Genomic DNA, 12506 nt, shown 5'->3' with positions numbered 1-12506 from the left:
GAAAAGTTTCTGATAGGGAGTAGCAAGGTGATTTTTACAGAACTCAGCTGAAATCTGCTTCTGAGCTACCACAACGGTTGTTAAAGCCAAGTGAACACTTTGGAAAAAATGCCCAAATGACCATCTTTTCCTTCTCAGGGCTCAAAAACTGGACAATAACACTGTTACGGTGAAATTTGAAGGTGCTTGGCTAAAAATCAAAGAAAATGGTAGCATAATGCTGTTTATATAGAATGAAGTATGTTCCAGGCAGTTGGATAGTTCTGAATAATGAAGAGCCGTGTGCCCGTAATAAGTTGTACGCGCCATTGTGCAGCAGACAGGTAGGTTCTGTGTTATGGCTTTTCATGCCTTGAGCAGGTCTTTCGTGATATCTGGCTTTGTTCCAAACACCTACTCTTAAACTTTTAATGTCAGGTCTTGTGTAACTTCATAATTGTTCATAAATTAAGGCTTTTGTTGCAAGATGTAGGCTGCATTAAGAACGTCAACTGAGAAATATGGCTTGGGCTTTACAAAAAATATGCTACTAATTCACGGGTGAGTCATTTCTTTCTGTCATTTCAGGAGCTTAAAACAACACTGGGTATCTGGGGCTGATATTGAGACAGGGTTTTAACCTTTTCCCCATGTGTTTATTTCTATTGCTTTAATAGATAGCAAACATTCTGTAATCTTGGAGTCCAACATGATAATCATAGAATATCCCGAGTTGGAAGGGACCCATAAGGATCATCAAGTCCAACTCCTGGCACCGCACAGGTCTGCCCAAAAGTTTAGACCATGTGACTAAGTGCACAGTCCAATCTCTTCTTAAATTCAGACAGGCTTGGTGCAGTGACTACTTCACTGGGGAGCCTGTTCCAGTGTGCGACCACCCTCTTGGTGAAGAACCTCTTCCTGATGTCCAGCCTAAACTTCCCCTGCCTCAGCTTCACACCGTTCCCACGGGTCCTGTCACTGGTGATAACAGAGAATAGGTCACCTGCCTCTCCACTCTCTCTCGCGAGGAAGTTGTAGACTGCGATGAGGTCCCCCCTCAGCCTCCTCTTTTCCAGGCTGAACAGGCCCAGTGACCTCAGCTGTTCCTCATGTGTCTTCCCCTCTAGGCCCTTCACCATCTTCGTCGCCCTCCTCTGGACACTCTCCAACAGTTTCATGTCCTTTTTGTACTGTGGTGCCCAGAACTGCACACAGTACTCGAGGTGAGGCTGCACCAGCGCAGAGTAGAGCGGGACAATCACTTCCCTCGACCGACTAGCAATGCCGTGCTTGATGCACCCCAGGATACGGTTGGCCCTCCTGGCTGCCAGGGCACACTGCTGGCTCATATTCAACTTGCTGTCAACCACAACCCCCAGATCCCTCTCTGCGGGGCTGCTCTCCAGCGTCTCATCACCCAGTCTGTATGTATAGCCAGGGTTGCCCCGTCCCAGGTGCAGGACCCGGCACTTGCTTTTGTTAAACTTCATGTGGTTGGTGATAGCCCAGCTCTCCAATCTGACCAGATCTCTCTGCAAGGCCTTTCCACCCTCATCTGAGTCCACAACTCCTCCAAGTTTGGTGTCATTGGCAAATTTGCTCAGAACACCTTCTAGTCCTACATCCAAATCATTTATAAAAACATTGAAGAGGAACTGGCCCTAAAATGGAGCCTTGAGGGACCCCACTAGTGACCATCCGCCAGCCAGATGTGGCCCCATTTACCACAACCCTTTGAGCCCTGCCCATCAGCCAATTGCTCACCCATCGTATGATGTTTTTGTTTAGCTGTATGCCAGACATCTTGTCCATTAGGATTCTATGGGAAACTGTCAAAAGCTTTGCTAAGTCCAAAAAGATCACATCAGCTGGTTTCCCTTGATTGACTAGATGGGTGATCTTATCATAAACGGAAATCAAATTTGTTAGGCAGGACCTACCCCTCATGAACCCATGTTGGCTGGGACCAATGACTGCATTGTCCCCCAGGTGCGCCTCAGTAACTTCAAGGATCATCCTCTCCATAATTTTACCAGGCACTGAAGTGAGACTGACAGGCCTGTAATTGCTAGGGTCTTCTTTCTTAGCCTTCTTGAAAATTGGCACAACATTTGCCAGCTTCCAGTCCAATGGGACCTCACCAGATTCCCAAGATCGTTGAAAAATAATTGAGAGAGGTCCCATGATGACGTCTGCCAGCTCTTTAAGCACCCTGGGATGAATCCCATCCGGACCCATGGACTTGTATGAATCCAGGTGGAGCAGCAAATCCTGCACACGTTCAGGGTCGGTTGGGAGTTTGTCATTCCCACCGTCATGGTCCTCCAGCTCAGGGTACCCTGGGTCCCTGAAGCCCATCATCAGCGTTGAAGACAGAGGCAAAGAAGGCATTAAACGTCTCTGCTTTACCTATGTCATTGTCTGTGAGGAGACCCTCCCCATCTAGTAGCGGACCTATGTTTTCTTTGGTTCTCCTTTTTCTGTTCACATATCTAAAAAAACCTTTTTTATTGTCTCCCACAGACATGGCCAGCTTCAACTCTAGTTGGGCTTTGGCCACACAAATTTTCTCCCTACAAACACGAACAGCATCCCTATATTCCTTCATCGGCGTCTGACCCTCCTTCCAGCAGCTGTACACTTTCTTTTTTCGCCTTAACTCCAGTAGAAAGATAAGATTCTTTACTTTTCCCCTAACCCTCATGGCCATCTAGCCTGCAAAGTATCGATTAATGTAGAGAAGAAAATAATAATAATAATAAAAAAGAACTGTCCACGTTTTCATAGTGATTAAATTTCGTGGATAAACTCTTGCTGTGTGTAGAGACTGAGTGAACATGCTCTACGTGGCAGCCTTTTGTGGAAAATGGGAACAGTCTCTCCCTTGTCAAGAGATACAGCAGCTCCACAAATACCCCCTCATTTTTCGGAGCTTGAGATGTAGGCGAAGGACTTTACAGCAAGAAATTCCAACGTTGGCTAGTGAGCAGTCCTGCTGCTAGTCCTAGAAGAGACAGGTCACAGATGTGCATTCACTTTTCTCAGCGTACCCTGTGCATGGAATAAATGGGGAAAGCTTTGTGTGAATAGCGCAAAATGCTCTGCATCCCTACTGAGCATTTACAAAACAAACAAACAAAAAAGCAGTTTATAGCACCTGAAAATTGTAGATTTTTGTCATCTAGTATGAATTGTCCCATGATCTATAAACTAGAAAGCATTTTGATGTTAATTTCATCACAACTGAACAGGATTTTATTTGCAAAAAAATATTTCTAAGATATAAAATAACAGTATTCTGCTATTCTTAGCTGTTTATGGTCAAATAGGGCCAGTAATACACATTAGTATAGTATTTTCTATGTGACGGCAGTTTGGAAATAATAAAAAGAACACAGAACAAGATAGAAAAGATCTTTTTCTGCAGTTATTATAATTAACCCTAATAGACGAGCAGAATCACTGTTCATAATGTCAAGCAATGCCAGGCAATCTGTTCTGAGGCAGGGAATAACTCTCTATTTTTCTTTTACTGATGGGAACATTTGGCATTTGCAGTTGCCAGACTATACATATGTTGGCACCAGATAAATTCTCATTATGCTTCTCGAATATTTTCTGCCCACTGAATGACTTGTGGCTGAAAGCAAATCTGAAGAACTCCTGTTTTCTCCGAGAAGTTCATCAGAAAGACAGTTCTGTTCCCTACTGAGTCTGTGGGAATACAACTCCTCCATCTCTGCCCTGCTCACCATCGGGCTGCCTCTAGTCTGTGCAGCATCTCTCCCTTTTCTTCCCATTGTGATGCTGTGCAGCGAGATTCATGGGACCAGAAATGAAGTGAAGGAAAAGGAGCACAGTTCTGGGGCTTCTTGGGACAGGCACTCATCTGGGAGGTGGAAAGACCTCTGTGTTGAGCCCTGCTCACATTACGGTTCAACAATTTTATATCACACTGTCAGTTAGGAGTAATTCTGGAATCTGTGCCTGTATTACACTGTCATCAGCATTATTACAACTTGTGCATATTGGGTGTCAGCTTGAAAAAGATTAAATTGTGTGTCCTAGTGGACTTCACATTACACCAGGCTAGAGAGGTTCATCAGCAGGAGAGCACAGCTATATTTCTTTGCACAGTAAGTAGTGCTAAACACTGACAGATCTCAGTGCTTAAAACCTGAAACCTATACCTTGAAAGATGAGTTTACACTCATTTTTTTCATTGTAGCTGCTTCTCAGTGGGGGTGCTGCTTACTTCTGTGTGTGTATCTGTTCACCACCAATTCTTAGGTCAGGAAATTGGAACCTCATATTTCTGAGGATTACATTATAAGAAATTACTTGTGTAAGCAAATCTTGCTTTTTTTTTTTTTTTGTAGTTCTGTCATGGCAGATTTTACTGACAGAAAGAAAAGGAAATCTTACTCCTGATAGTTACTTGTAACACGTTATCTTGCTTGTCTTAATTAGTCTCAGCGTGGTGTCTCTGACTTCTACCTGTACCATGCCAGGGCAAGCAATACATGCAACGATGTGGTGCAGAGTTGGCTTCATGTCTTTTTTTTCATCTTTGTTTGAGATCAGCTGCATCGCTGTCTTTGACAATCACTCCCTGAGCTAGTTCTGCATGCTCATATTGCTTCTAATTATCTCTTGTTTTCTAATTATAGTTTCACTGGGTGGTAGTAGAGCTCCTGCCCTTCAGGGATTGCCATTGTGTTGCTGCTCCAGGCATGTCATGATTCCAGAAAGTAAAATGCACGTTCGCTTTCCTCTGGGAGTAGCAGCTTGTTTTTATTTTGGAGCAAAGTCAGTCTCACCTTTAACAAATGCGGTAACATTGCAGAGGGTTTTCACAACCAGCATTACTTGCTTTTTACAGTGTGATGGCTCCTTTTTTTTCTGAGTCATGCTGTCCTCTCCTGGGAAACAGTTACTGCCTGTATGTATCTGCCTACTATGTCAGGCAGAAGGAGAAACTTAAAACTTTCCAGTCATCATTATTCTCCCATTTATCTGAGGCAAAAAATGAACTGGATTAATTTAAATACTGCAATTCTCAAGAAAATACTCCAAATTAGATCACGGACACGATCTCAATGAACACTAATTAGTTGTCTCATGGCACTGAATCTGGACGATTAATCATTGTATGGGGAAGTGCCTGCAAAGCGTGATTCTGGATGCTTGGAAAGGCCATATCTGAAAGCCCTCCTGTCACTCGTATTTCAAGGAAGTCTGTGCCAACCAGCTTTTCCTACTGGTAGTACTCTGAATGCTTCCCCGGAGAGGCTGTTTGCTGGTGATTGCAACAGGCTCCCAGCAGGTCTGTGGCTGTAGAGCTGTGAACAATGCCAGGAGAGGAAGTTGGTTAATAAGTTACGGTGCCCTCAGGTTAGTTTATTGTGAGTGACCTGGATCATGGTGCGTGCTTTACAATGCAGTGGTTCGCAGCGTCTTGTTTCAGGTGCCCACTTCGAAGTACAGTGGGATATATGCAGTCAAAAGCTGATGGGAAACCAGCAGCTCATGTACATTACTGCAGAAAAGTAAATAGCAAACTTTGAGAGGTCACAGACTGTTTTATTGCTTTTTTTTCCTCTTTTTTTTTTTTTTCAGGATTCTGGAATTTGGGCAGTACAATTGGCTGACAGAGGAGCTAATTAGAGGTCACACAGGGCATGAGACTGGCAACTGTCACCCTCCTAAGGGAACAAGCTTGGGTCTGTATTCATTGGTCTTGCCCGGGAATACAGGGTGCAAACATAATGATGAAGAGAAACTGATATTGCTATTTGCAGATTTCCTGCTCCTTCCGTCTTCCCTTGGTCAGTGATTTTCTACCAGGAGAAGGTCCTTATTATTTTCCACTTTCTGTGCAATGTCTCTATTTTCTCAGCCCCACCATATGTTGGCAGTAAATTTTGACAGGTTACTGCTGCTTAATGTTTATTCAGATAGTTTCATCTTTGGAACACAGTATAAAGGCTGTCTGCTGATTACACTTTCCCACAGTGCGAGGGAGGAAGTGGTGTTAGTTTCCCTGTATAGGTGAAGAAATGGAGAAGTGACTCATCTGAGATTGCACAGCCTGTTGGCATTACTGCTAGAGAGAAGGCTCAGTACAAAACTGTCTCTGAGAATGGTACTTATATGGAAGGAATTCACCTTTTCAGTAGGAAAGCAGCGTTCTTCTGATCAGAGTTGCTTAGAATATCCTTTTCAAGCTCCTCCTCTCCATACTGATCAGTTCCATCCCCAAATTTCTGACACAGCTAATCCCCTGCTGAAGCTGGGGCTTCTGTCTGCAGTGATGCTTTGGTATTTGCCTTCTTCCAGTCAACCTTTTTGTCCATCATCACTTGCCCCACGTGCTCACTTGCTTTATATCTACTGAGAGAAGTGCATTGCAGAGGAGGTGGCTGCTAGATCTGAGTGCTGGAAGGGTGCATCAGGTGACAGCTGCCTGACCTGGGAACTTGGGTGCCATGCTGGGTAAAACATCCTTCTTAATTCTATGGCTTAGAAATAAGGATATGATTTCAGAGGTTCAGTGTGTTTCCCCACATCAGCTGATCTTTGAAAATCATGTTCCCAATCTGAGGCAGTGAAAGGTAAAACAGGTTAGCTTAAATGACTGAATAAATTGTAGAGTTTAATGTATGAATGATAGTACTGTATAAATTACTTTGTTTTACCCACAGCTCCACTAATTCAACTTACTCTGTCACCTAGCATCAGTTCTTTGTTTGCCAGTGGTGGGGAGGGGGAGAGGTGGAAGAGCATGACAGGCAGCTTTATCAGTCACCAATTGCCTCTGGAGTGAACGCTGTCACAGTGAGAAGCTGGAAGCAGCTACTGCAGCAAGCATCATGCTGCAGTGAATCAGTGAACTGAACATAGCTAATCACAGTGAACCCCGGTGTTATGAATTACACAGGAAGATCCCTTCACTCAGCCACAGCTGCTGAGGCACTGCTTGTTCTTATTCAGCACAACTGGAAGCTCCAGCTCTTGTCTCCACCTGCACAGAGGGTCCCAGTGAGTTTGCAGAGAGAAACCAGGGTTTCCTTTAAGTAGCTCAGCTCTGGAGCCAGGAAGTCTGGGGAGGAGCTGCAGATCCTCCTGTTCTGGTATGTGGAGGCAGATGGAACTGATTGCTCAAGCACCTTTGGCCTGGAATGATCTGAAAACATCACAAATAACATGTTTTCTCTCTAAGCCAGTACTGAATTGGTGTTTCAGTGCAGTGAAAAATAGGCCTGACAGGGTTCTGTCTTCGGGGGCATGATATTCTTCTGTCAACCAATCCTGCAGGTGACAAGACGTTTTCGAATTGCTGCCAGAACTGTTTTGTATTGTTGCTCACCAGGCTGAATGGCTTATGCACTTCATACCCAATCTAACTGTACATTAGTGGTGATGTATTAGAATATAGGAATTATACCCAACATGAAGTATTTTTTTATTATTATTTTTAACTTTTTACTTTCTTCATTCTTGGTAGTTGTCCTAATATTTCTAAGCAAAAATAATGGCTGTTTATAGTTCTAGTGGAGGAATTCCAGATATCTGGACACAAGATAATATGTAAGTGGATTTCACTGAAAATCTCTGCAGGAATGTGTGTGTGTATAAATATACATGCAGGCTTAAAAACATGATTTCTCTTGTATCATCTTGAGCAGGGGTGGGACCAGATGACCTCCAGAGGTCTCTTCCCACCTCAACCATCCTGTGCTGCTTCTTAGGAAATTATTTCAGTGTTGTAAAACAGACAGCTCTCTGGTAGTTTGTATTATGTCCAATTAGATGCAAGGATTAATATAAAACATTATTCTGGAGTGCATGTGTTGAAAGCATAGTTCTGCTGCCACCTTTTTTGTCTGTGCTGGCTTGCTAGTTTGCTTTTATGTTATCTTTCAGGAAATCTGGCAGCCCCAGATCTTCACACCTCTTAGCCATTTGAATGATTGGATCTGAATGTGAATCCCTTTGAATGGATTAAGGACAGTATTGTTCAACAGTAATTTGAGGATGGTTCTGTGTATTTTCATAGGCTCAGTTCCAGAAATTAATCTGATCAATCTATGATACAGGAAACTCTAAATTAGTTAGATATGTGGTAGTAAAAGGCATGCTGATCTTCACTGGGTTCTGTTCTTGGAGATGGAGGGCACTAAGAAAAAGCAATGTGTGTTTGTTATTAAGCAGTGCTGTGGAACAGCTCCTGAATAGTGCAGGAACGCAGTGAGGCTGTGCCCTGGCAAGACATCAGTTATTCCTAGTGTTTGGCTCGGTCTTGTTCTGTCATTGCTGAGGTACATGACAAAACACCTGAAGTCTAAGGGCCTTGGGAAAAAATGTCAGCTGGCAGTCAGTGAATAGTTGTTGAAATTAAATAAGGCAGCTGAAACACTGGATTGGGATGCAAAATTTATGGGTTGTGAGCCAAAAATAGGGTCCTTTTAGGGGATGCTAACTTGCAGATAGTTTGTTTTTCTCTAACCATTGTTTAAAAGGGTAATTTAGGAGTATTAGCTCTCCTAAACCAAGTGTATTTCTTCCTCTTTCACTGTTTATCATTGTAGACCGAATACAGCTATTGTACAGAACATCTCTAAAGTTTGCTTCATTTGGTGTAGTGAAGAAAACAGGAGACATCAGACCAATGATATTGTAATGCTGCAAAAGTATGGCTTTGTGTATAATATGTCAACCTTATACCATGCATTGTTTAATTGCAATGTACAAGGCCTAGAACATGTTAAGGAATCTCTAGCTATCAGCCAGCAGAAAACTTTGAGTTTCAGACTGAGTGGCAAATGTCTTTAGCCTGAAATCTGCGGTTATACTGGCTTCTCTAAAGTAGTAGAAAAAAAAACACTTTTAAACCAAAAATTCCAAACCAATGAAAGGCAATGAAGTATTTTATGCACCATGGCCATTTTTTAACCAACCGATTTTATTTAATTGATACATACATATAAACTATTTTCATTAGTGTTATTTTTATTACCAAAAATACTTTAAAATATTGTTTTATACAGAGACAAACCAACACATTTCCCATTATTTTTAACCTATACTAGAAGATTGATACAACCCTCTCTTTAGTAGGATTATTCGTGAATTGTTGCATGGCTTAACACCTATTTTTAGAAATAGAATAGTTATTTAAAAATACCGTGATTCAAGTCCTGAGTTGTTCAACATGGATGGATCGAGAGAAAAAAAGTTTACAAAATAATTTTTGTATGTGAAAGTGTCATAACTAACTATTCTGCATGTAGAAATTTGTATAGGTTTTGAATTAGATGCAGTACTGTCTCTGTAAATTCCCTGTATGCACCCTGTTCACTGTCACAAATGAGCAGATCTTTGATCTACCATTAGTCTGAGATTCAATATTTTCCTTCTCTTTCTTTCAGCCTCCTGGTGTGGTCAGGTTGCATATGGTGCTGTGTTTGTTGCTGTCCTTTGGAATGCAACAAAAGCTCCTAAGGCAAAGGACTCTATTTTAAGCAAAAAGAAAAGAGCAAGAATATGTACCTAGTGACCATAGCTTTTTCTGATTACGGATCTTTACCTTGAATCCCTTTCCTAAAAAGAAGTAATGATGCCACCTACTGGCCGAGGACAGACCACTTCTGGGTCTTCACTTCAGTACCACTTCAGGTACTTGGTAGTGAAGCTTGCGTGTTCTGGTGAGTTACAAGTCTTTTTCCAATATTTGAGTCATTGATCGTTGTCACAAATACTCCACTGAGGCAATTACTTCTGTGTGCAGTCAATGGGTTATGAAGAATTGTATCAGTAAACCAGGGCCTTGCAAAGGAGTAAAACAAAACATTAATATTTAATATGATCTTTGCTGTCATTTAATTGGTGAAACCAGTGTTAATACATTTTTTATTTGGAAAAGTGTAGTAATAGAATCAATTTACACCCTTGCTACCCCTGTGCCTCAGTCAGGAGGTCTTTTTCATCACCACTTGAATGACAAACTGGGTTTTCTATGTCTTCTGACTTAAATCAGAGGTCTCAGCAGAGGAGCCATCATTTTTGAACCAAAGCCAACAGATCCCTCAGGCCATGCTGCTCTTTCTTTTAGTACTTGTTTTTTTTAATGAATGTTGTAACATACTCTTTGAGTATGCTGCTTCTTTGCAAGGAGCTTGGGGGGCTGGAACAAGATAGTGGTACAGAAGCAGTTGTCATGTTCTTCTTTGCTATTGAACTATGTGCTGTTTATATATGCCTGACCGGTGGAATTATCTGGAAGGATACAGAAAAACCATCTTTGTCTCTCTGACACTTTAAATTTAGTTGCTGGACCTGGCAAGTTAATCCTTAGGGTTTCTCTTAATATATCTTAGAAGAACAGTTCACATTCCTCTTCTCAGTTTGAGGGAAATTTTTCTCGAGACTGACTTCACCCTAGTTTGAAGAGAGATTTTGAATCCGTTCTCTTAGGCCCTTTGTAGAATGACTCTTGCTTTGACTCATTTCTTCTTCATAAGCTTGGATCCATTTTATAGTCCTATTCGTCTTGTTTCCTCAAATATTAACTGCTATCTCAGTACAACTCATGGAACTGCAGAAAAAAGTGAAAAACCTGTGTGTGCACCAGAGTACTATGTCACCTGACGGACATCTGAAATTCTGTTCATCTGTACTAACAGATGATCAGCTGAAACTGGAAAATGTTACAAGGAAAATGTATAAGATGAAGGATTCACTAAACAGCCCTTTCTCCTTATTTGAAGTAGTTTTTACTATAGTCCCATTTGACTTCTGTGCTTGCTGCCTTCTGAACACCATGTAAATGATGCTGTTCTTCCTCTTTCCAGAAAACTGCTGATCACAAGGAGACGGATGAAGGAAGTTTCCCATTTTGACCTTGCTGATTTTTGCTGATTTTATGTAGGTCCAGGATGCTGTTTGTGGAAAGATCAGGCCTTCTGAAGGCTATGGAAATGCTTTTTCATGAGTAACCACATGGGGGCACTGAAGAGCGTGACATTACACAATTGTCTCTGAAAAAGAGCATTATTTCTGATGATGTTGATCATCTGTACCAGCTGCAGGATGAAGTGAGGTGCTTTGGTTGGAAATGGAATGTTAAAAATTTCTCCTCTGGGAGAATACTCCTCCTGTCACTGGCCACCACTGAAGAGAGTCTGGCTCTATCCTCCATATGTCCACCTCCATCAGGTGTCAATATACATTGATAAACCCTCTCTCAGAGCCTTCTTTTCTCCAGGCTGAATAGTCCCAGCAATCTTGGTCCCTCTGATAGGAGTGCTCCAGTCCTTTAATCATCTTAGGAGCCATTCTTGGACTCTCTCTGTGATGTCCATGCCTGTCGTGTCCTGAGCAGCCCAGAACTGGACATAGTACTCCCAGTGTGGCCTCACCAGTGCTGAGCAGCAGGGAGGGATCACCTCCCTCAGCTTGCTGGCAATAGAAGAGAATAGAATAGTTCAGTTGGAAGGGACCTTCCAAGGTCATCTAGCCTGACCACTTCCAGGCTAATCAAAAGTTAAAGCGTAGTAAAGAGGACATTATCCAAATGCCTCTTGAACACTGACAGGCGAGGGGCTTCAACCACCTCTCTAGAAAGCCTGTTCCAGTATTTCACCACCCTCATGGTAAAGAAGTTTTTCCTAATGTTCAGTCTGAACTTCCCCCAGTGCAGCTTTGTGCTGTTCCCTTGTGTTCACTGGTTATTAGGGAGAAGAGGTTGCCTCTTAGGCTTCTTTTCTCCAAACTAGACAACTCAAGTGTCCTCACCTCTCCTCATAGGACATGCCTTCCAGCCCTATTACTAGCTTAGCTGCTCTCCTCTGGATACTTGCAGGGACTTTTTTACTTTGTGGAAACCAGAACTGCACACAATCTTCAAGGTGGGGTTGCACCAACGCTAAATATAGTGGGAGAATCACCTCTTGACTGGCTGTTTGTGCTGGGTTTAATGCATCCTAAAATGCCAAGAATACCATTAACCTTAGTGGCAAGGGCACATTGCTGACTCTTGTTGAACTTGGTGTCCACCAGGACCCCCAGGTCCTGTCCTGCCAGGCAGCTTTGCAGCTGGGCACCCCCCAGCACGTCCTGGTGCCTGGGGTTGTTTGTCCCCAAGTGCAGGGCTCTGCACTTCTTGCTGAACTTTGTGAGGTTCCTATCAGTTCCATGAAGAGGCTAGTGAAGCAGGATGACTATTTGATTTTTCCCTCATGGGTGCTGCTGACAGGACTGCTGCTGAGCAAATACAGCATCCCTGTTCAGCACAGGGAAAGGGTCCCTCAGAGATTTACAGGGGAGTACAAGTCCTTCCCAGCTTTGGGCCCAGGAACCTCAACTTGGGCTGAGACCGTCTCGGAGTCTGGGGGCAACTCTGAGGCACGCAAGCTCTTCAGAGTCTTCCCCTTGTCCCCAGGCTGCAGCCAGCCCCAGGGCCTGCTCCTGTTCCTCTGCCACATCTCCTGGCGGAGGTCAGGGCCCGGCAGCTCCCTGGCCAG

Source organism: Cygnus atratus, chromosome 5 (assembly GCF_013377495.2).
Source record: "Cygnus atratus isolate AKBS03 ecotype Queensland, Australia chromosome 5, CAtr_DNAZoo_HiC_assembly, whole genome shotgun sequence".
Classification (NCBI taxonomy): Eukaryota; Metazoa; Chordata; class Aves; order Anseriformes; family Anatidae; genus Cygnus; species Cygnus atratus.
Note: the sequence above shows the minus strand (reverse complement) of the source record.